This window comes from Triticum urartu, chromosome 4A, assembly GCF_056163025.1.
Source record: "Triticum urartu cultivar PI428250 chromosome 4A, HENAU_Tu73, whole genome shotgun sequence".
Lineage (NCBI taxonomy): Eukaryota > Viridiplantae > Streptophyta > Magnoliopsida > Poales > Poaceae > Triticum > Triticum urartu.
In genome coordinates, this window is record NC_141876.1 from 404,371,573 (window position 1) to 404,396,407 (window position 24,835).

A 24,835-nucleotide genomic window follows, 5' to 3' on the forward strand; every position below is an offset into this window, starting at 1 on the left:
GGTTGCAGGGTTGCTTGAGAGAGACCATCTTCATCCTATGCCTCCTACGGATTGATAAACCTTAGGTCATCCACTTGAGGGAAATTTGCTACTGTCCTACAAACCTCTGCACTTGGAGGCCCAAGAACGTCTACAAGAAGAAGGATGTGTAGTAGACATCAAGCTCTTTTCTGGCGCCGTTGCCGGGGAGGTGAGTGCTTGAAGGTATATCTTTAGATCTTGCAATCGAGTCTTTTAGTTTCTTGGTTTTATCACTAGTTTAGTTTATAAAAGAAAACTATAAAAAATGGAATTGAGTTTGTCCCATACGCTTCACCTTTTTAATATCTTTCGTGAGTATGATGGAAAGGATAATTGTGCTCAAGTGCTAGAAGAAGAAATCTATAAAATGTTTGGCACCAAATATTTGAATGATGAGCATGATTGAAATGTTGTTAGTATGAATTCCTTGAATATCCATGATGCTAATGATATGCAAATCCACAAGCTTGGGGAAGCTATGTTTGATGAAGATGATATCTTTTGTCCCCCATGTTTTGATGAGCAAATTTATTATGATGAAAGCATGCCTCCTATCTATGATGATTATTATGATGACACGTATGCTTTAAAGAATAATGATAACCACGAAACTTTTCATCTTGATCTTAATTTTCAATCACATGATAGTTATTTTGCTGACTTTGCTCCCACTATTATTCATGAGAAGAATTTTGCTTGTGTGGAGAGTAGTAAAATTTCTATGCTTGTAGATCATGAATAGAATGCTTTAGGTGCTGGTTATATTGTTGAATTCATTCATGATTCTACTGAAAATTATTATGAGGGAGGAACATATGCTTGTAGGAATTGCAATAATATCAAGTTTCCTCTCTATGTGCTTAAAATTTTGAAGTTTTGCTTGCTTTACCTTCCTATGCAAGTTGATCCTTGTTCCCACAAGTTGTTTGCTCACAAAATCCCTATGCATAGGAAGCACTTTAGACTTAAATGTGCTAGTCATATTCTTCATGATGCTCTATTTATGTTTCAATTCTTATCTTTTATATGAGCATCGTTGAAATCATGCCTAGCTAGGGGCGTTAAACGATAGCGCTTGTTGGGAGGCAACCCAACTTTATTTTTTTTTCCTTGCTTTTTGTTCCTATTTAGTAATAAATAATTCATCTAGCCTCTGTCTAGATGTGGTTTTATGCTTTTAATTAGTGTTTGTGCCAAGTAGAACCTTTGGGAAGACTTGGGGAAGTCTTGTTGATCATGCTGTCAAAAACAGAAACTTTAGCGCTCACGAGAATTGCTGCCATTTTTATTTGGAGAGTACTATTTAGTTAATTATTTTTGGATATGATTAATAGATAAATTACTCAGGTCCAGCAATTTATTTGAGAATTTTATGAGTTCCAGAAGTATACGTTTGATCCAGATTACTACAGACTGTTCTGTTGTTGACAGATTCTGTTTTTCATGTGTTGTTTACTTATTTTGATGAATCTATGGCTAGTAAAATAGTTTATAAACCATAGGGAAGTTGGAATACGGTAGTTTTAACAGCAATATAAATAAAGAATGAGTTCATTACAGTACCTTGAAGTGGTGATTTATTTTCTTATAAGAACGGAGCTTACGAGTTTTCTGTTAAGTTTTGTGTTGTGAAGTTTTCAAGTTTTGGGTAAGGATTCGATGGACTATGGAATAAGGAGTGGCAAGAGCCTAAGCTTGGGGATGCCCAAGGCACCCCAAGGTAATATTCAAGGACAACCAAGAGCCTAAGCTTGGGGATGCCCCAGAAGGCATCCCCTCCTTCGTCTTCGTTCATCGGTAACTTTACTTGGAGCTATATTTTTATTCGCCACATGATATGTGTTTTGCTTGGTGTAGCGACCCGACCCGAATGGATCAAGTCTCTGTGCTTAAGTGTCATCCCTGGATCGGTATGCTGACACACACAGTACTCGAGGATTTATAACAGAGCTAAATCACATGTATAAGTAACGTAAATAGTATTACCTCAATCCAAAATAGTGGAAGTAACAAGGTTGTGGATTCCCATCAACACCAACGGCAAAGTTGAGTGTAAAAATCGTAACCCTAACGTATCACTTACTCGTCGTAAGATTCCTGCAACATGAGACGTTGCAGCCACAAAGGGTCAGTACATTGAATGTACTGGCAAATTCACACCATAGAGAATGATGAACAAAGGCTATCACTACATGCATATTTGGCTGGTGGAAAAGCTCTATGGTTATAGTTTTGCGTAAAGCCAATTTTTCCTACTAAAAAGAAATAAATTTTATTTAACTATCATGGTGGTTGTTGAACATTGAGAATGGTTGACAGCATTCTCAATCCCAATTAAGTAACATCATTAAACCCAACAAACTTAATTTAAAGTAACGTGATAAGATTCACATGATAATTCAGGTACTAGATACTCAAGACGTCCATAACCGGGGACACGGCTAATCATGATTAGTTTGTACACTCTGTAGAGGTTTGCGCACTTTTCCCCACAAGACTCGATCGCCTCCGTTTGGTTTCTCGCACTACATGGTGTTTGAGAAACGGATGACCGAGACATAGTCTTTCAGAAGCGCTAGCACCTTACGATCGGGTAGACCGTACACCTACATCCCCTACATCTGCTAGTCTACCATTGTAAGAGTTCGCACGACTTAGTCAACTATGCTAGAGCCCATAATAGCTTGTGGCTGCACACGGAAGTTTCTAGCATGAATGATCTCATGATCCCTTTGAGCCTGGGTGGCGGTCCAAGAAAAAAACAGGCAAATCCTGGAATAACCCGGTGCCTCAATCCACCCAGATGTGTGTTTAAGTTGCCACCTTAAGTAAACCATTAATTAACAATCTCACATCTGTCATGAATACTCTCAAAAAACCCAATCCACGTCTACGAGCATAGCATGGCAATGTAAGCATAACGTAATAGTAACTCCCAAGGGTTTGATAATAACCAGGTAATAGGTTCCTACCTCATCAACTACTTCCCAACCCACAAGTTAATGATATCCTAACCATGCAATGTTTGAGGATTGGAACTAATGCATAAAAACTGGGTGATAAAGAGTATGATCAAAGTGTGAACTTGCCTGCAATGTTGATGAAGATGATTCGCACTCAAAAATCTTGATAGCTCTACTCGTCACACTTCGGTCAATCTATCGTAATCAAGCAATAGTAACCACACATAAGCAATCACTCAAAAGATCAGAAAGAACGAAGAAGGCGATTCGGAAAACTTCAAAACCAAGCAAATAACTCTTGCAACATAAAACAATTTCTAACAGTACCAAAATTATGTGAATTTGGCCTTATCAGAAAGTTTAGGTTAAGAGCTTCGATTTGCAAAAAGAATCAACTAAATCGGAGCTACGAAACTCAAGTTATGATCAAACAAAGTTTGAATTCAAATCTGATCTAATTCAAATTTTAAAGTTTTCAAAAACATGTTTGAGTTGGATTACTGGATAGAGTAGATCGTAACGAAGACGTGGGCATTGGTTTCGTTGAATTTGGACTAACGAGCACAAAGTTACGGTGTTTTGAAGATCAGGGGCTATTCTGCAAATAAGTTATTCACAAACGGGTCCCTGGCCGAAAATAACAGAAAAAGAAAAAGACTAAAAGGCGAACGTTCGCTTATAAGGTCTAAACAGTGGACGTTCGTTGTTTGATAAAACCTAAAAAACAGATCTACTCTAGGGTTTTTTTAAAAAAACGAACTTAAAATAAAACCGAGGCGGGTTACGGTTTATACCGGTTCACCCAAAAGAATCGGCGACGGCGGTGGTTACTCCGGCGAGACGGGATGGCGGCGCGGCGGCTCTGGCGTGACGGCGGCTCCGAGGCGACGGCAGGCGGCGGGGGGCGGCGTGGCGCGGCAGGCAGCGGCGCTAGCGGGCGGCGGCGTGGCAAGGAGGCGACGACGAGGCGCGGCTACGGCAGGTCTCGCCAGCGGCGAGGGCGCGGTGGTGGCGACTCTGCGCGTGGAGGCGAGCGGTGGCGAGGCAGTGTCGGGGGGGGGGGGGGCTCAGCTATTTAAGGGGGCCAGGGGGGCAAGGTGGCGTGGGCGAGGGGGCAGAGAAGAGGCGGCGACGGAGTCTTGGTGGCGTACGGCGCCGGCGATGGCGTGCGGCTGCGGGAGTCCCTCCCGAGCTCGGGGACGACGAGGAGGTGGGCTGGGCCGCGGCCTGGCCTGGGAGCTGGGCTGGCCCAGTCGGGAATTTTTTTTTAAAATAAAGATTTTCCTTTTTCCAGACAAACAAAACAAATAAAAACAAACAGAAATAGAAATATTATATAGGCATATAATATATCAAAATTTTCAGAAAAAAATTCTCTACGACATGAACATTTTTATAATTCCAAATAAAATCCACAAAAAATTCAAATAAATCAAAGAGTGCTACTGGTCTATTAAAATCAACCAAAAATCATTTTAAAAATACCAAAATGATTTCAAATTATTTTTTCTCCAATTTTCTATTGTAGGGAATCATGTTACCCTAATTTCCATATATTTTATTTTTGGAGAAACATAATTTGAATAAAACTCAAATAACTCCAAATTGAAAATAAATTCAAAAGAACTTTGAATTTAATTCTTTGAAACTCCCAACTCATATTTCATATAATTTGAAGAAGTCATTTTATCTTCTCTCATGAAAATCATTGAGTTGCATAAAGTTCCAGAATCGGAAATATTTTCAAATGAATTCAAATATTTTCAACACCCCTTGTCATTTAAATAAATGGAAGAAGTCATGTCATCTTCTCTCCAGGGTTTTGTGTTTGAAAAGAATTTGAATTCATGGAGATCATAAAAGCAAAATGAAAGTTTGGGAAAGTCCTTTTATTCCCTCTCATTTAACTTTCAAAAAGTTTTCGAATTCACTCACTTTCAGTTAATCAATCACACAACAATCAAACAAACAATCAATCTATCTATAACATTCCAAAATTTAGAATTTTGGGATGTTACAAACCTACCACCCTTAAAATGAATCTCGTCCTCGAGATTCGGAGAGGCTAGAAATAGGTTAGGTTCGGGGTCTTCTCAAAATCCATCGATCGTCTCCGGGGACTCGGGTGCTACCACCCTTAGAAACATTGTTACGGTTCCATCAAAACTCATATACTTCATCCATATTGTTATCAGTGTCGGTCTTCTCAGATCTTCAGGATAATTCCTTATCTGGCTCTTTCGGTAGTGGCATAACCTTTTCCTCAATTCTTCTGTCCTTTCCTATTGGTAAGGTTATTCCGAGACTGGGTATTCTTAGCTGATAGGTCTGGTGCCAAAACTAAACAACTATCGATATCTCATGGTGGTCAACCATTTATGGTTTCTCCTGCAGTAAATGGGTCTGGGTTGATCCTCACCGTATAACCTATGGTTGGCAACAACTGCCGTTTACAAAGAAAAATACCTATAACATTCTAAGGTTTAACAAGGTTTAATATCATCGTCTCTCTACTATAGGTAAGTCACTCAGATTTACCGTCCCACATAGCAAGGCGAATAATAAGAGTAAGTCGGTATGGTGATCAATCCATCCCGCACCCAAATCATTACCTTGTATATGGTTTAGCGAATCTCACATTCTAACACTCGGTCATCCTCACAAGCATTGCAGAATTTCTCTTGTCCACGAACTGCGTTCGGATAATTCCATGGATTCTGCAAGCCAAACAAACATCTATCGTTCCTTCACAACTCTCAGGTTTTGTGTTACTCCTATAAAATTGTCTGCCGATAAACGTCGTATCTTCCTCCAGGGTTCTTCCTTCAGCAAGAATGTGTTTGCTTCTTGGCAGGTCTTGGGGCCTGTGGGTTATGGCCCATCTCATCACTTGCAAACCTTGAACTCATCATCGGGGCAACTGATCATTATTCCAACTTCCAACTTCCTAGTATTCTTAAATCCATCCAATTGTATTTGTCTTCCTTCCTTCTATTGGCACCAAACTAAGACGTGATTACTCAGACTCATCATGGAGTTTCCATTGATCCATATTTCCGACATCATACCTCCTTTATATCCAATAGTAACTTATCTCTTCATCCTCGTGGGATATCCCACATACCGAAATAAAACTTATACTTATGAAATCCATATTCCACTTCGTGGAACATCATTATCTTTTCCAAGGTCAAGCGTCCTTACAGGGGAATGTTGGCCATCTCTGCATGACACTTCTTCAACTGGGAAATGTGAAACACATCATGAACTCCTGACGGTCTTTCAGGTGACTCCAACTTGTTGGCCACTTCTCCCATATGCTTCGAAACTTGGTATGGTCCTACAAATCTCGGCGCTAATTTTCCCTTAACTCCAAATCGTTTAATTCCTCGCAGAGGGAACACGAAGACATGCTCTGTCTCCAATTTCATAGACTACCTCCTTGAGTTTTTGAGTCTACATAACTCTTCTGCCTGGACTGAGCTACCTTCAGTCTATCTCGAATCAACTTAACATTCTCTTTGGACTCCTTGATCACCTTTGGTCCAAACAACTGACGGTCTCCAACTTTATCCCACATACTCTTGGGGCATCACACATATCGAGACAAAACTCGTATTCATTTTGTCCGAAATCCATTACAGAGTACTACCACCCTTAAAATGCACAAATCTTCCATAGACCATATTTCTCTTATCCTCAAAAATGGTCAAAATCCTTCTTCATAGAGTAACAACTCATAAAATCCATATCAGTACCAACGATGCTAACTTTATTCATTCTCAAATGATTACAATCTCTCGCTTTTCCATTACATGTCTCAACTCAACACCTCAATATAAAAGAAAATGTTCTCACTTCTACTACTCCATTTCTTTTGTTGCAAACTCAACTATCTAGCACAAGTTTCCTTCTCCTTAGGGCATTCTCTAGCAAAGTGCCCTGCTCCATTACAACTAAAACATATTACTTCTGACAAGTCTCGACGTTTCCTTTTTGGGCAACTGTTGAGGTAGTGCCCTGACTCCTTGCACCTGTAACAGGTGATATGACTCGAATCCTTCCTGGAATCCAATCTGCTTCTCTTCCTAGACCTTTTCATGCCAATCAGGGCTTCTATTTCCTGTGGGTCATATTCTACTTCCTCTGTCGGGAATTCTACTAGATCCCCATTCAAACAATTTTGGGAGATGTGTCCTTCTTCTCCTCATGAATAGCAAGACTTAGTGTAGGATTTACTCGGGTCTTCTTTTTAGGTGTGTCCTCCATCTCTTCCTTCATCACGGGTTCTTCTAAAATTTCCATAAGGGCTCCTTTCATTACTTCTTTCTTCTGTTGGATGGTTCATTGTACCATGGGGTAAATGTGACACTGAGCAGGATAGTGGGTAGTCCCTTCACACAAGAAACAAGTAATCTACCTAATTGGGCATTCTTCAACTGGGTGACTTTCTTCACAATTAGGGCATTCATCCTTGTGTTCTTTATGGGTGTGTCCTATTTCTCCACAAATCTTGCATGCACAAGGTTTCTTCATATCCTTTCCATAAGGCTTCAACTTCTGGGACACAAGGTGAGATCTTTGCAGAGTCAACTTTAATTCTCTCCAAGTGGTTACTCCTTGCCATCCATTCATGGTTTGGTATATCCTCCACCAAGTAGCAGCACCTCTTTCAAAGCCCTGAAGAGCATGCTGGGTCATATCCTTTCCGACTATAAGGTTTTTCTTCATGTGATCCTCCATGTTCTGAATCATCGGTCTGTCTCCAATTGACTCATTGGTCTAGAAAATACAAGATCATCTTGATTCATCCTCTATTGGGTCCAAGGGTTTTGGGGTGAGATGAGAGAGATAGAGAGGGATACACACAATGCAAACAATAGTTTTTAAAAGACAGATTTTTATTGTGGCTGTCGGAAAAACATCAAACAATTGATAGCTCACAATCATCGCATCTATCGTAGGTATATAACAGGGGTTTGGTCTTCTAAAGGTCAATAAATCTTCAACGTCTCCAAACTCTTCAAGCCTTGTTCATGCCTCCAATGGCTTCTTCCGATCATGCTTGTCTTTCTCAAGTTCTTTTGCCAGCTCATCTCTGTTGTAGCAAAGTCTCTCGTGACATCCTTGAATATTCTGGAGTTGCATTCCAAACTTCTAGGTTTCAACATCCTTGGCATGAGCCATGATCATACTGTCCTTCAGTTCCTGAAAAATTTCCGGTATCTCGAGGGTTGTAGCTCCTCCAGTTTGGCTACTCTCATCTTCAGGGTCCTGAATTCCTCATGAAATACTTCCTTGTCTAATACGACTTCCTGGAGCTCCATTTTAAACTTCTTGATGTACTACTCCAGATCCTGGTGATACACTAGCTAAGGTTAAAACTTCACCTCTTGCTGATAGATACTCCATCAGCCTTCTTCCATCAAATCCATTCTGAGGAAATGCATCCTTAACTCAGCACGGTGACAATAGCATCAGCGGGCGATGACATCGTCATTCCCATGAGATATCGTTCCATAGTTGATATCTCCTGCCTCAAAACTTCGAGTTCTCATGCTCCCTGTTTCAGTCTTTCTTCGATACACCTTGATCTCGGGTATTGACAACTTCCATACTCTGCCAAGTTCCATAAGGGTAGCCTTCCTAGGTCATACAAATCTGGGAATTCTTCAGAGCCTTCAAATTCGCCTAGTCTTCGGTCTTCAACCGTTGTGGTTTCCATCATTCAATTGCACGGAAAATACTCTTCATTCCGAAGTGGTCTTAGTTGTCCGATATCTTGTACTTCTTGGAGTGGTCTCATCAGTCGAATCTTCGTATGGTCAAAAGGGGAAAAGGGTATGGTCTCACTAAAGGGAATATTTGAATAAGCTTAGAAGAGAAGAGAGGTAAAAGATCTTTTGAAAGGGAAAGTTGTAGAGAAAATCTTTGCTATGGGCTTGCCAGTTTCTAGGGTCACGTCCTATAGTCAACATGTGCTCTGATACCATCTTGTAGCGACCCGACCCGAATGGATCAAGTCTCTGTGCTTAAGTGTCATCCCTGGATCGGTATGCTGACACACACAGTACTCGAGGATTTATAACAGAGGTAAATCACATGTATAAGTAACGTAAATAGTATTACCTCAATCCAAAATAGCGAAAGTAACAAGGTTGTGGATTCCCATCAACACCAATGGCAAAGTTGAGTGTAGAAATCGTAACCCTAACGTATCACTTACTCGTCGTAAGATTCCTGCAACATGAGACGTTGCAGCCACAAAGGGTCAGTACATTGAATGTACTGGCAAATTCACACCATAGAGAATGATGAACAAAGGCTATCACTACGTGCATATTTGGCTGGTGGAAAAGCTCTATGGTTATAGTTTTGCGTAAAGCCAATTTTTCCCTACTGCGAAGAAATAAATTTTATTTAACTATCATGGTGGTTGTTGAACATTGAGAATGGTTGACAACATTCTCAATCCCAATTAAGTAACATCATTAAACCCAACAAACTTAATTTAAAGTAACGTGATAGTTAAATAAAATTAAGTTTGTTGGGTTTAATGATGTTACTTAATTGGGATTGAGAATGCTGTCAACCATTCTCAATGTTCAACAACCACCATGATAGTTAAATAAAATTTATTCCTTTGCAGTAGGGAAAAATTGGCTTTTCGCAAAAACCTTATAATCGTAGAGCTTTTCCACCAGCCAAATATGCATGTAGTGATAGCCCTTGGTTCATCATTCTCTATGGTGTGAATTTGCCAGTACATTCAATGTACTGACCCTTTGTTGCTGTAACGTCTCATGTTGCAGGATTTCTTACGACGAGTAAGTGATACGTTAGGGTTACGATTTCTACACTCAACTTTGCCGTTGGTGTTGATGGGAATCCACAACCTTGTTACTTCCGCTATTTTGGATTGAGGTAATAGTATTTACGTTATTTTAGATGTGATTTACCTCTGTTATAAATCCTCGAGTAGTGTGTGTGTCAGCATACCAATCCGGGGATGACACTTAAGCACAGAGAGGTGATACATTCGGGTCGGGTCGCTACACTTGGAGCGTCAATTTATTGTGCTAGAATTTTCTTGCTGTTATTTAGAATAATGTTTTGCATCTTTTATTTCAATAAAAGTGGCATTGATAGCCTTTACTATGCCTATGTTACAAGTATACATGTTACTGTTTGAAAACCGAAAGTTTACCGCTGTTGCAATAATTCCCTAGAAAAGTCAGCATGTGATAAAATGTTGAAACCTTTTGCATATTAAGCTCTGATAAATTTACTACAGTGGGATTTTTCTTTCATAATTTTTGGAGCTAGGGAAGTATGGATGTTGCAGCATTATTTACAGACTATCCTGTTTAGGCAGATTGCTGTTATGTTTGCATTGTTTGCTTCTTTAATGATTCTATTTGAAGATAGGACTATTAAATATGCAGAGGCATTTAGTATGCAATGTTGAATAATAATTTTAGGGATTTGCTACAGTAGAGTATGATAAGTTTTTTGCAATGGTTTATACTAACTTATCTCATGAGTCCTTGTTGAGTTTTGTGTGGATGAAGCTTTTGAGATTTAGGGAGACCGTGATATGAGAGGAACTAAGGAGACACAAAAGCTCAAGCTTGGGGATGCCCAAGGCACCCCAAGATAATATTTCAAGAAGTCTCAAGCATCTAAGCTTGGGGATGCCCCGGTTGGCATCCCACCTTTCTGCTTCAACAATTATCGGTTAGTATCGGTTGATCCTAAGTTTTTGCTTCTTCACATGATGTTTGCTATTCTTAGATGTCGTTTTATTTAGTCTTGCTTGCTATTTGAATAAAATACCAAGATCTGAAATTATTAAATGTTAGAGAGTCTTCACATAGTTGCATAATTATTCAACTACTCATTGATCTTCACTTATATCTTTCGGAGTAGTTTGTCATTTGCTCTAGTGCTTCACTTATATCTTTTAGAGCAGGGTGGTAGTTTTATTGTGAAGAAATAGATGAACTCTCGTGCTTCACTTAGATTATTTTGAGAGTCTTAATAGCATGGTAATTTGCTTAAAATCCTAATATGCTAGGTATTCAAGAATAATAAAATTCTCTTATGAGTGTGTTGAATACTAGGAGAAGTTTGATACTTGATAATTGTTTTGAGATATGGAGATGGTGATATTAGAGTCATGCTAGTTGAGTAGTTGTGAATTTGAGAAATACTTGTGTTGAAGTTTGTGATTCCCGTAGCATGCACGTATGGTGAATCGTTATGTGACGAAGTCGGAGCATGATTTATTTATTGATTGTCTTCCTTATGAGTGGCGGTCGGGGACGAGCGATGGTCTGTTCCTACCAATCTATCCCCCTAGGAGCATGCGTGTAATACTTTGCTTTGATAACTTCTAGATTTTTGCAATAAGTATGTGAGTTCTTTATGACTAATGTTGAGTCCATGGATTATACGCACTCTCACCCTTCCACCTTTGCTAGCCTCTCTAGTACCACGCAACTTTCACCGGTACCATAAACCCACCATATACCTTCCTAAAAACAGCCACCATAGCTACCTATTATGGCATTTCCATTGCCATTCCGATATATATTGCCATGCAACTTTCCACCATCTAGTTCATCATGACACATTCATCATTGTCATATTGCTTAGCATGATCATGTAGTTGACATAGTATTTGTGGCAAAGCCACCGTTCATAATTCTTTCATACATGTCACTCTTGATTCATTGCACATCCCGGTACACCGCCGGAGGCATTCACATAGAGTCATATTTTGTTCTAAGTATCGAGTTGTATCATTAAGTTGTAAATAAATAGAAGTGTGATGATCATCATTCAATAGAGCATTGCCCCCCCCCCCCAAAAAAGAGAAAGGCCAAATAAAAAAAGAAGGGCCAAAAAAAAGGAAGGCCAAATAAAAAAACAAAAAAATAATAATAAAAGGGACAATGCTGCTATCCTTTTACCACACTTGTGCTTCAAAGTAGCACCATGATTTTCATGATAGAGAGTCTCCTATGTTGTCACTTTCATATACTAGTGGGAATTTTACATTATAGAACTTGGCTTGTATATTCCAATGATGGGCTTCCTCAAATTGTCCTAGGTCTTCATGAGCAAGCAAGTTGGATGCACACCCACTTAGTTTCTTTTTGAGCTTTCATATATTTATAGCTCTAGTGCATCCGTTGCATGGCAATCCCTACTCACTCAAGTTGATATCTATTGATGGGCATCTGCATAGCCCGTTGATACGCCTAGTCGATGTGAGACTATCTTCTCCCTTTTTGTCTTCTCCACAACCACCATTCTATTCCACCTATAGTGCTATATCCATGGCTCACGCTCATGTATTGCGTGAAGATTGAAAAAGTTTGAGAACATCAAAAGTATGAAACAATTGCTTGGCTTGTCATCGGGGTTGTGCATGATTTAAATATGTTGTGTGGTGAAGATGGAGCATAGCCAGACTATATGATTTTGTAGGGATAACTTTCTTTGGCCATGTTATTTTGAGAAGACATGATTGCTTAGTTAGTATGCTTGAAGTATTATTATTTTTATGTCAATATGAAATTTTGTCTTGAATCTTTCGAATCTGAATATTCATATCACAAGTAAGAAGAATTACATTGAAATTATGCCAACTAGAATTCCACATCAAAAATTATCTTTTTATCATTTACCTACTCAAGGACGAGCAGGAATTAAGCTTGGGGATGCTTGATACGTCTCCAACGTATCTATAATTTTTGATTGCTCCATGCTATATTATCTACTATTTTGGGCAATATTGGGCTTTATTATCCACTTTTATATTATTTTTGGCACTAACCTATTAACTGGAGGCCCAGCACAGATTTGTTGTTTTATGCCTATTTCAGTGTTTTGAAGAAAAGGAATATCAGACGGAGTCGAAACGGAACGAAATCAACTGGAGAAGTTATTTTTGGAAGGAAACACACCTGATGGACTTGGACCCCACGTCAAGGAAGGAAAGAGGTGCTCACCAGGGTGGAGGGCGTGCCCCCCTAGGGCGCGCCCCCTGTCTCGTGGGGCCCTCATGGCTCCCCTGACGTACTTCTTCCGCCTATATAACTCCACGTACCCTAAAACTTCCAGAACGCAAGATAGATCGGGAGTTCCGCCGCCAGAAGCCTCCGTAGCCACCAAAAGTCAATCGGGACCCTGTTCCGGCACCCTGCCGGAGGGGGCAATCCCTCTCCGGTGGCCATCTTCATCATCCCGGTGCTCCCCATGACGAGGAGGGAGTAGTTCTCCCTCGGGGCTGAGGGTATGTACCAGTAGCTATGTGTTTGATCTCTCTCTCTCTCGTGTTCTTGATTTGGCACGATCTTGATGTATCGCGAGCTTTGCTATTATAGTTGGATCTTATGTTTCTCCTCCCCCTCTTCTCTCTTGTAATGAATTGAGTTTTCCCCTTGAAGTAATCTTATCGGATTGAGTCTTTAAAGACTTGAGAACACTTGATGTATGTCTTGCCGTGGATATCTGTGGTGACAATGGGATACCACGTGCCACTTGATGTATGTTAACGTGATCAACTTGCAGGTTTCGTGATATTGGGAACCTATGCATAGGGGTTGGCACATGTTTTCGTCGTGATTCTCCGGTAGAACTTTGGGGCACTCTTTGAGGTTCTATGTGTTGGTTGAATAGATGAATCTGAGATTGTGTGACGCATATCGTATAATCATACCCACGGATACTTGAGGTGACATTGGAGTATCTAGGTGACATTAGGGTTTTGGTTGATTTGTGTCTTAAGGTGTTATTCTAGTACGAACTCTAGGGCTGTTTGTGACACTTATAGGAATAGCCCAACGGATTGATTGGAAAGAATAACTTTGAGGTGGTTTCGTACCCTACCATAATCTCTTCGTTCGTTCTCCGCTATTAGTGACTTTGGAGTGACTCTTTGTTGCATGTTGAGGCATAGTTATGTAATCCAATTATGTTAGTATTGTTGAGGGAACTTGCACTAGCGAAAGTATGAACCCTAGGCCTTGTTTACCATCATTGCAATACCATTTACGCTCACTTTTATCACTTTCTACCTTGCTGTTTTTATTATTTCATATTACAAAAACTATTATCTACTATCCATATTGCACTTGTATCACCATCTCTTCGCCGAAATAGTGCACCTATACAATTTACCATTGTATTGGGTGTGTTGGGGACACAAGAGACTCTTTGTTATTTGGTTGCAGGGTTGCTTGAGAGAGACCATCTTCATCCTACGCCTCCTACGGATTAATAAACCTTAGGTCATCCACTTGAGGGAAATTTGCTACTGTCCTACAAACCTCTGCACTTGGAGGCCCAACAATGTCTACAAGAAGAAGGATGTGTAGTAGACATCAATAGACCTTTCCTTAGAATGATTGGTGCAATTATTGACATGAAAGAAGGAAATATTAGATTCCAATTTCTGTTAAGGAAAGGCATGGAACACTTTCCTAGGAAGAAAATTAAATTGCCTTATGAATCTATTATGAGAGCTACTTATGGATTGCATTCCAAAGATGGCAATACCTAGATCTATTCTTGTTTTTATGCCTAGCTAGGGGCGTTAAACGATAGGGCTTGTTGGGAGGCAACCCAATTTTATTTGTTTGTTTTTTGCTTTTGCTTCCTGTTTTTGTGTGTTAACACAATTATGCTACTGTTATGATTGTGTTTTTTATGTTTTAATTAGTGTTTGTGCCAAGTAAAGCCTTTAGGATCTTCTTTGGTGATAGTTGTTTGATCTTGCTGTAAAAAACAAAAACTTTTACGCTCACGAAATTAATTTTCGTTTTTTACCAGAGAGCGATAAAATACCCAATCCACTTGCAGTAGATCAATATAAAAATTTCTCAGGCCTTCCTAATTTTTCAGAATTTTTGGAGATACAGAAGTATTCGAAAGTTACAGATTTCTACAGACTGTTCTGTTTTTGACCCATTCTGTTTTTCGTGTGTTGTTTGCTTATTTTGATGATTCTATGAGTAGTATCGGGGGGTATGAACCATAGAGAAGTTGGAATACAGTAAGTTTAACACCAATATAAATAAAGAATGAGTTCATTACAGTACGTTAAAGTGGTGGTTTATTTTCTTATACTAACAGAGCGCATGAGATTTTCTGTTGAAGTTTTGTGTTGTGAAGTTTTCAAGTTTTTGGGTAAAGATTTGATGGATTTTGGAATAAGGAGTGGCAAGAGCCTAAGCTTGGGGATGCCCAAGGAACCCCAAGGTAAAATTCAAGTACAACCAAAAGCCTAAGCTTGGGGATGCCCCGGAAGGCATCCCCTCTTTCGTCTTCGTCTATCGGTAACTTTACTTGAGGCTATATATTTATTCACCACAAGATATGTCTTTTGCTTGGAGAATCTTGTATGATTTGAGTCATTTCTTTTTAGTTTACCACAATCATCCTTTCTTTTCACACCTTTTGGGAGAGACACGCATGAATCAGAATTTATTAGAATACTCTATGTGCTTCACTTATATCTTTTGAGCTAGATAATTTTGCTCTAGTGCTTCCCTTATATATTTTTAGAGCACGATGGTGGTTTTATTTTATAGAAACTATTGATCTCTCATTCTTCACTTATATTATTTGGGAGTCTTTCAGAACAACATGGTAATTTGCTTTGGATATAAAACTAGTCCTAATATGATGGGCATCCAAGATGGGTATAATAAAAACTTTCATATAAAGTGCGTTGAATACTATGAGAAGTTTGATTCTTTATGATTGTTTTGAGATATGAAGATGGTGATATAAGAGTCATGCTAGTATATTAGTTGTGAATTTTGAGAGATACTTGTGTTAAAGTTTGTGATTCCCATAGCATGCACGTATGGTGAACCGTTATGTGATGAAATTGGAGCATGATCTATTTATTGATTGTCTTCCTTATGAGTGGAGGTCGGGGACGAGCGATGGTCTTTTCCTACCAATATATGCCCCTAGGAGCATGCGCGTAGTACTTCGTTTCGATAACTAATAGATTTTTGCAATAAGTATGTGAGTTCTTTATGACTAATGTTGAGTCCATGGATTATACGCACTCTCAACCTTCCACCATTGCTAGCCTCTCTAGTACCGCACAACTTTTGCCGGTACCATAAACCCACCATTTACCTTCCTCAAAATAGCCACCATACCTACCTATTATGGCATTTCCATAGCCATTCCAAGATATATTGCCATGCAACTTTTCACCATTCTAATTGTTATGACACGCTCCATCATTGTCATATTGCCTTGCATGATCATGTAGTTGACATCATATTTGTGGCAAAGCCACCATTCATAATTCTTTCATACATGTTACTCTTGATTCATTGCACATCCCGGTACACCGCCGGAGGCATTCACATAGAGTCATATTTTGTTCTAAGTATCGAGTTGTAATTCTTGAGTTGGAAATAAATAAAAGTGTGATGATCATCATTATTAGAGCATTGTCCCAGTGAGGAAAGCATGATGGAGACTATGATTCCCCCACAAGTCGGGATGATACTCCAGACGAAAAAGATAAAAAAAAGAGGCCAAAAAAAGAGAGGGCCCAAAAAATGAGAGAAAAAGAGAGAAGGGACAATGCTACTATCCTTTTCCCACACTTGTGCTTCAAAGTAGCACCATGATATTCATGATAGAGAGTCTCTTATTTTGTCACTTTCATATATTATTGGGAATTTTTCATTATAGAACTTGGCTTGTATATTCCAATTATGGGCTTCCTAAAAATGCCCTAGGTCTTCGTGAGCAAGCAAGTTGGATGCACACCCACTTAGTTTCTTTTTGAGCTTTCATACACTTATAGCTATAGTGCATCCGTTGCATGGCAATCCCTACTCACTCACATAGATACCTATTGATGGGCATCTCCATAGCCCGTTGATACGCCTAGTTGATGTGAGACTATCTTCTCCATTTTATCTTCTCCACAACCACCCCTCTATTCCACCTATAGTGCTATATCCATGGCTCACGCTCATGTATTGCACGAAGATTGAAAAAGTTTGAGAACATCAAAAGTATGAAACAATTGCTTGGCTTGTCATCGGGGTTGTGCATGATTAAATATTTTGTGTGATGAAGATAGAGCATAGCCAGACTATATGATTTTGTAGGGATAGCTTTCTTTGGCCATGTTATTTTAAGAAGAAATGATTCCTTTGTTAGTATGCTTGAAGTATTATTGTTCTTATGTCAATATTAAACTTTTGTCTTGAATCTTTTGGATCTGAACATTCATGCCACAATAAAGAAAATTACATTGATAATTATGTTAGGTAGCATTCCACATCAAAAATTCTATTTTTATCATTTACCTACTCGAGGATGAGCAGGAATTATGTTTGGGGATGCTTGATACGTCTCCAACGTAACTATAATTTCTGATTGTTCCATGCTATTATATTATGTGTTTTGGATATTTAATGGGCTTTAATATGCTCTTTTATATTATTTTTGGGACTAATCTATTAACCGTAGGCCCAGTGTCAGTTTCTGTTTTTTTTACCTATTTTAGAGTTTTGCAGAAAAGGAATACCAAACGCAGTCCAAATGGAATGAAACCTTCGCGATGATCTTTCTTGGACTGAAAGCAATCCAGAAGACTTGGAGTCGAAGTCTGGAACTCCACGAGGAAGCCACGAGGCTGGATGGCGCGCCTAGGGTGGTAGGCACGCCCCACCCTCGTGGGCCCCTCGTAGCTCCACCGATGTACTTCTTTCGCCTATATATATACTCTTATACCCTAGAAACATCAGGGGGAGCCACAAAACCACTTTTCCACCGCCGCAACCTTCTGTACCCGTGAGATGCCATCTTGGAGCCTTTTATAGCGATCTGCCGGAGGGGGAATCGATCACGGAGGGCTTCTACATCAACACCATTGCCTCTCCGATGAAGCATGAGTAGTTTACCACAGACCTTCGGGTCCATAGTTATTAGCTAGATGGCTTCTTCTCTCTCTTTGATTCTCAATACAAGTTCTCCTCGATGTTCTTAGAGATCTATTCGATGTAATACTCTTTTGTGATGTGTTTGTCGAGATCCGATGAATTGTGGATTTATGAACAAGATTATCTATGAATATTATTTGGTTCTTCTATGAATTCTTCTATACATGATTTGATATCTTTGCAAGTCTCTTCGAATTATCGGTTTAGTTTGGCCTACTAGATTGATCTTTCTTGCAATGGGAGAAGTGCTTAGCTTTGGGTTCAATCTTGCGATGTCCTTTCCTAGTGACGGTAGGGGCAGCAAGGCACGTATTGTATTGTTTCCATCAAGGATAAAAAGATGGGGTTTATACCATATAGCTTGAGTTTATCCCTCTACATCATGACATCTTGCTTAATGCATTACTCCGTTCTTATGAACATAATACTCTAGATGCATGTTGGATAGCGGTCGATGTGTGGAGTAATAGTAGTAGATGTAGAATCGTTTCGATCTACTTGACACGGACGTGATGCCTATATTCATGATCATTGCCTTAGATATATTCATAACTATGCACTTTTCTATCAATTGCTCGGCAGTAATTTGTTCACCCACCGTAATACATGCTATCTTGAGAGAAGCCACTAGTGAAACCTATGGCCCCCGGGTCTCTTTCCTATTATATTACATCTCTTTTATTTACATCGCATCTCGTTTACTATTTTGCGATCTTTACTTTCCAATCTATACAACAAAAATACCAAAAATATTTACTTTACTATCTCTATTAGATCTCACTTTTTTGAGTGATCGTGAAGGGATTGACAACCCCTTTATCGCGTTGGTTGCAAGGTTCTTGATTGTTTATGCAGGTACTAGGTGACTTGTGTGTTGTCTCCTACTGGATTGATACCTTGTTCTCAAAACTGAGGGAAATACTTAAGCTACTTTGCTGCATCACCCTTTCCTCTTCAAGGGAAAACCAATGCATGCTCAAGAGGTAGCAGTGCTTCGCGCGATCCATCAATACTACTACTAGTAATCCGGTAATCCCGACTAAAACGGCGCGGGCGGGTCTTTTCCCGCGCGATATGCTGGGAGGTTGGCTTAGTTGGGTTTTTTAGGACGAGTAATGCTACACCTACGTAATCCCAGTTACGTAATTAATGTAATGTGAAACGTGTGAGCTGTTGATTGTGGATTGGGGGAGGGAGGGGACCACCACCATGAAAATCAGGGAGGAGAGAGAGGCAATCTACGTTAACCCTTTCGTAGGTTCCCGTAGATATAGAAAGATGTGAAATGCGTGAATGTGTAGTGGACGTACTATTGGAGTGCCTAAGATAAATTGTGTATGTAGACCTTATGTGTTTATTTACTTCGCATATTAGCTTTGTCTCGGTTCAATAAAAAGCATAGTTGGTGATGATGGTGTGCCTGCCATCCTGCAATATAGGCCGTCCGATCTATATCTAATGGATAGGAAGGAAACTATGACAATTTACTCGCACTCCTCTCCACAGTTGCAGATAAGGCCTTCCCTCGTTCATCCTTTTCTCCCACAAGATCTTTGATGTTCCATGCAATGCATGGGAATCTTGCTAGTACTTCTATAATATACTATATTATTGTGAAAGTTCATATACACCGGCCGAGATTAATGCAAACACAGGAGATTTTCATTAAATTTTGAACTTTTATAGGACAGAAAAGTAAAATAAACCCAACCCTAAAACTATTCTACGACAGCGACCGACGTCCTCCATCTGCGATCTCCATGTACGGGGGCGGGGTTCAAGACCCGTGAAGTGACGGTGCGGTCTTCGGCGAGGAAGAGTAGAACACGGGAGACGGACCGGCCAGTTGGCACACCATGCCCTGCCGCCTCCCATGCCCTGCTCATCCTCAGGGAAGTCCCCGAACTCGGCGGTGCCGGACGTTGGACGGCGTCAAGTAGGATGCGTGGCTGACGGTACTCTCATCGTCTGCCGCCAGCGTGGCCACCGCTTGTGCTGTTGCGTCTGCGTCTGGCTATGCCACTATTGTGTCGCGAGCGGCGACCTCGAGCTTCATCCCCGAAGACAAGCTCTCCCACAGAGCATTCGCGCTCGCGGTCATGGCGGATGTGGTGCCAGGTAGCGAGACGATGCGCTATGGTGTGGAGGTTAGTTGGGCATTGCCGCTTTAAGTAGCTCATTCCGGTGAGGCCAGCGTCCGGGTGCGTCATTAAGTCATCGGAGTTGGTTCCTCGGGCACTGACCTCTTAACGACGGCATACAGACGGACGACATGAATTCGGGCAGCTGGCGCCAGCTGGGAATGCACCGCGCGACGACGCGAGGGACGACGGTGTGCCAGGGTAGTCAGCTGCAGTCGTGGCAATGTTGGAGATGCCCTTTGCTCACATGTGATCCCCACATGTCATTGAAAAAGCAAGACGACCCGGCATGGTCTCAGGTCCTGGAGATGCAGTTGGCCCCGCCACACCACTCCGCCGACGCGTCGCAGCGCGCGCGCACTACGGCGCCCCGTGTATCCTCGACGAGCCGGGTGTTGATCTGCTGGTCATGCCACAACGCTAACGCCACCCTCGGCACACTAAAACCGACCGTGTCTAGCGATGATGAGTGTGTCGCTCACCGCGGTCGTCGTGTCCAGAGGCAGTGCTGGAGCTGCGCCACATTGCTGGCCCCCACGACCCACATGAACGGTTGCCGGTGGCGAGGAGGTCGTGGGCTAGCTCCTCCATTGGACTGGTCTGCGCCACATCGTCTCGACAGGTGTGCCCACATGTTAGTTTCCCTATTTTCCCGGCCATATTCGAGCGTCAGTGCTCTGCATTGCGCATTAGGCGCATAACAGGTGGTTTTTGTGCTCTGGTTCAAATGTGGTACAGTACCAAGTTGTTACCCTAGCCCCAAGTGTGGTGGTTTTGGGTACGGTACCACCCTTTTCCTTTTCAAGTAGTGAAGCATAACACTTGATTAAGTAGCCGGATGGTGTGCTAAATGTAGGTGTCTGACTGTTTGAAAGAATAATTGAGGTGTGCTCGGTTCGTGCCCGCATTTAGGGGTCCAACTTACCATGTTCCGACAATAGTAACTATACTAGTCCATGCGTACTCCCTCTATTTTTATTTACTCCGCATTTTAGATTTGCTCAAAGTCAAACTTTATAAACTTTGACAAAGTTTATAGACAGAAATAATAACATATACAATAAAAATCATTACAATTAGATTCATTATTGAATATACTTTCACATCATATAGATTTGCTATTGTAAATGTTCATATTTCTACTCTTACTAGCAAGATGCCCGTGCATTGCACGTAACACCAAGATGTGTATGACTAGTTTATCTTGTGAGAGAAAGGGATGAATGAGGGAAGGCCTTATTTCCAAATGTGGAGAGGTGTGTGGGTACCTTTTTGCAAAATTGCCATAGTTTCCTTCCTATCCGTCAGATATAAATCGGACGGCCTATATTGCAGGATGGTAGGCACACCATCATCACCAACTCTGTTTTTTATAAGAGTCCCTCCGATTTATATCTGACGGATAGGAAGGAAACTATAGCAATTTTGCAAAAAGATACCCACACCCCTCTCCACATTTGCAAATAAGGTCTTCCCTCATTCATCCTTTTCTCCCACAAGATAAACTACTCATACAAATGCATCTTGATGTTCCGTGCAACGCACGGGCATCTTGCTAGTGTAGATAAAAAGCAGAGTTGGTGATGATGGTGTGCCTACCATCCTGCAATATAGGCCGTCCGATCTATATCTAACGGATAGGAAGGAAACTATGACAATTTACCTGCACTCCTTTCCACATTTGCATATAAGGCCTTCCCTTGTTCATCCTTTTCTCCCACAAGATCTTAATGTTCCGTGCAACGCATGGGCATCTTGCTAGTTTTCTATAAATTCGGTCAAATTTTATGAAGTTTGACTTTGGTCAAACCTAATATGCAGAGTAAATAAAAACAGAGGGAGTTTCTTACTCCGTGACCAAGACGGAAGGGAAAACGAGACAACTTATTGTTTATTTGATCCGTTCAAGTATAATCATGTGGCGTTGCTTATTTCTCATTCCTCTCCAACCCTCTTCTCCATCGATCAAGCCGCCCTCCGGTCGAGTCCATCCTCCCGCATGCCTCATTTGAACATTCCGCCGAGTATCATTCGCATGTGGGCCTAGACCATGCTTGTATTTCCAATGTTGTAATTTGTCCGCATGCATACAAACAAACGGTTCGTTTAAAGTTTCACTTTGCCTCCACTACGTGTCGCTTCCCGTCTTAGTTTTGACATCCCATTTGGTTCACGCCCCGACACATCTTGATGAGATCGATTGATGTTGAGAGATCAATTGCGTGTCGTGCAAGGAGATAAAGGTTTGGTCCGTTTCTATGATAGAAATGACCCGCGGGGGGGGGGGGTCTATGGGGATCAGAGGAAGTATATTGTATGTTCATAAGCCAAACGAACGTATTGTACCCACCCTAGTCCTCTTTCAATCGATCTCCGGACCTCGAGATGAAATTGAGAGAGAAAGAGTGGGTGAAATCATTTATAAAGGGTATTCAATGTTCGTTTCGCTTTTGAACGTACAATATACTCCCTCCGATCCTTTCTAGTTTACATATAAGTTTTATGTGTAGTCAAAGTATCTCTACCTTGATCAAACTTACAGAAAAAGTATCAACATTCAACAACACCCAATCAATATTGTTAGATTCGTACGTACTTCTAGATTTATATTCAAACAGAGATGGTTTCCAATTTGTTTTCAACCACGTGAATGTGCTTGTTCTCGCGCATGCTCTTCCTACTAGGATTTCGCCACGTATAGCTAGTCCAATAGTAACTTTTTAAGCTCCCTATCCAATAGTACTAGTGGAGTAGTGACAACATCTGTAGTAGAGTATGTAGTGCTCATAGTACTCCCTCCTTCCATTTATATAGGGCCTAAGAGCAAGTACAATAGTGGGCTTATAGCCCGCTTACATGGCACTTTTGCCTATGTGGAGGAGAGAGATGTGAAAAGTAAGGGGAGTGAGCTCTCATGCAAGAGCCTAGCTATATATGCATTCCTAGGTAAATACAATAAATATGAAGAAAGAGAGAGAGAGGAGATGGAAAAAGTACTAATAAAATAGCCAACCTTATATTTTTTTGCGGGAAATAGCCAACCTTATAGCCCACACTATTGTATGAGTGCATATGGATGATGGCTATAGATGACATGGCAATTCCTTATAGCCATCGGTTGGCTATATTATTAACCATGCTCTAATGCGTTTTTTCAAAACCGCCTGTGACTATTGACAAGATTAATAGTACATGAGATGTATAATGTGAAAATTATATCATTGGAAGCTCCTTTCACATACGAATTTGACCGTATGCTTTGTGTAAGTTGCATGTCATATATTATACTCTAACATTTGGTCAAAGTTAGCCTCGAAAAACGCATTAGTCCCTGTATAATAGATGGAAGGAGGGAGTAGTAGTGGAAGTGGATCATCTGACGTAGGTATCCCTTCCTTACCCTCCCTTTCGGTCACTTACTGGTGGACCCCATGCTTGCTAGGCCCCGCATGTCAGTTACTCAATGGGTTCGGCGACGTCAGGGGATCCTCATCCGTAGTATACTCCCTCTGTTTTTATTTACTCCGCATAAAACGGAGGGAGTGGTAGTATAAATGACACGGGCGGGGGAGGGGGAGGGACGTCGGTTGGCTCTCAACTGCGGTCCCACAAGCGAGCGAAAACACAAGATGCTACCTCTTGAGCATGCGTTGGTTTTCCCTTGAAGAGGAAATGGTGATGCAACATAGTAGTGTAAGTATTTCCCTCATTTTTTAGAACCAAGATATCAGTCCAGTAGGAGACTACACACAAGTCGCCTAGTACCTGCACAAACAATCAAGAACCTTGCAACCAACACGATAAAGGGGTTGTCAATCCCTTCACGGCCACTTGCAAAAGTGAGATCTGATAAAGATAATAAGATAAATATTTTTGGTATTTTTGTTATATAGATTGGAAAATAAAGATTGCAAAATAAATAGTAAACTAGAATTATAGGTCGGAAACTTATATGATGTAAAGTAGACCCGGGGCCATAGGTTTCACTAGTGGCTTCTCTCATGATAGCATAAATTAAGGTGGGTGAACAAATTACTAGCGAGCAATTGATAGAAAAGTGCATAGTTATGATGATATCTAAGGCAATGATCATGAATATAGGCATCACTTCCGTGTCACGTAGACCAAAACGATTGTGCATCTACTACCATTACTCCACACATCGACCGCTATCCGGCATGCATCTACAGTATTAAGTTCATAAGAACGGAGTAATGCATTAAGCAAGATGACATGATGTATAGGGATAAACTCAAGCAATATGATATAAATCCCATCTTTTTGTCCTCTATGGCAACAATACAATACGTGCCTTGCTGCCCCTACTGTCACTGGGAAAGGACACCGCAAGATTGAAGCCAAAGCTAAGCACTTCTCGCATTACAAGAAAGATCAATCTAGTAGGCCAAACTAAACCGATAATTTGAAGAGACTTGCAAAGATATAAAATCATGCAAATAAGAATTCAGAGAAGAACCAAATAATATTCATAGATAATCAAATTCATAAACCCACAATTCATCATATCTCGGCAAACACACCGCAAAAGAGTATTACATCGAATAGATCTCCAAGAACATCGAGGAGAACTTCGTATTGAGAACCAAAGAGAGAGAAGAAGCCATCTACCTAATAACTATGGACCCAAAGGTCTGTGGTAAACTACTCACACGTCATCGGAGAGGCTATGGTGTTGATGTAGAAGTCCTCCGTG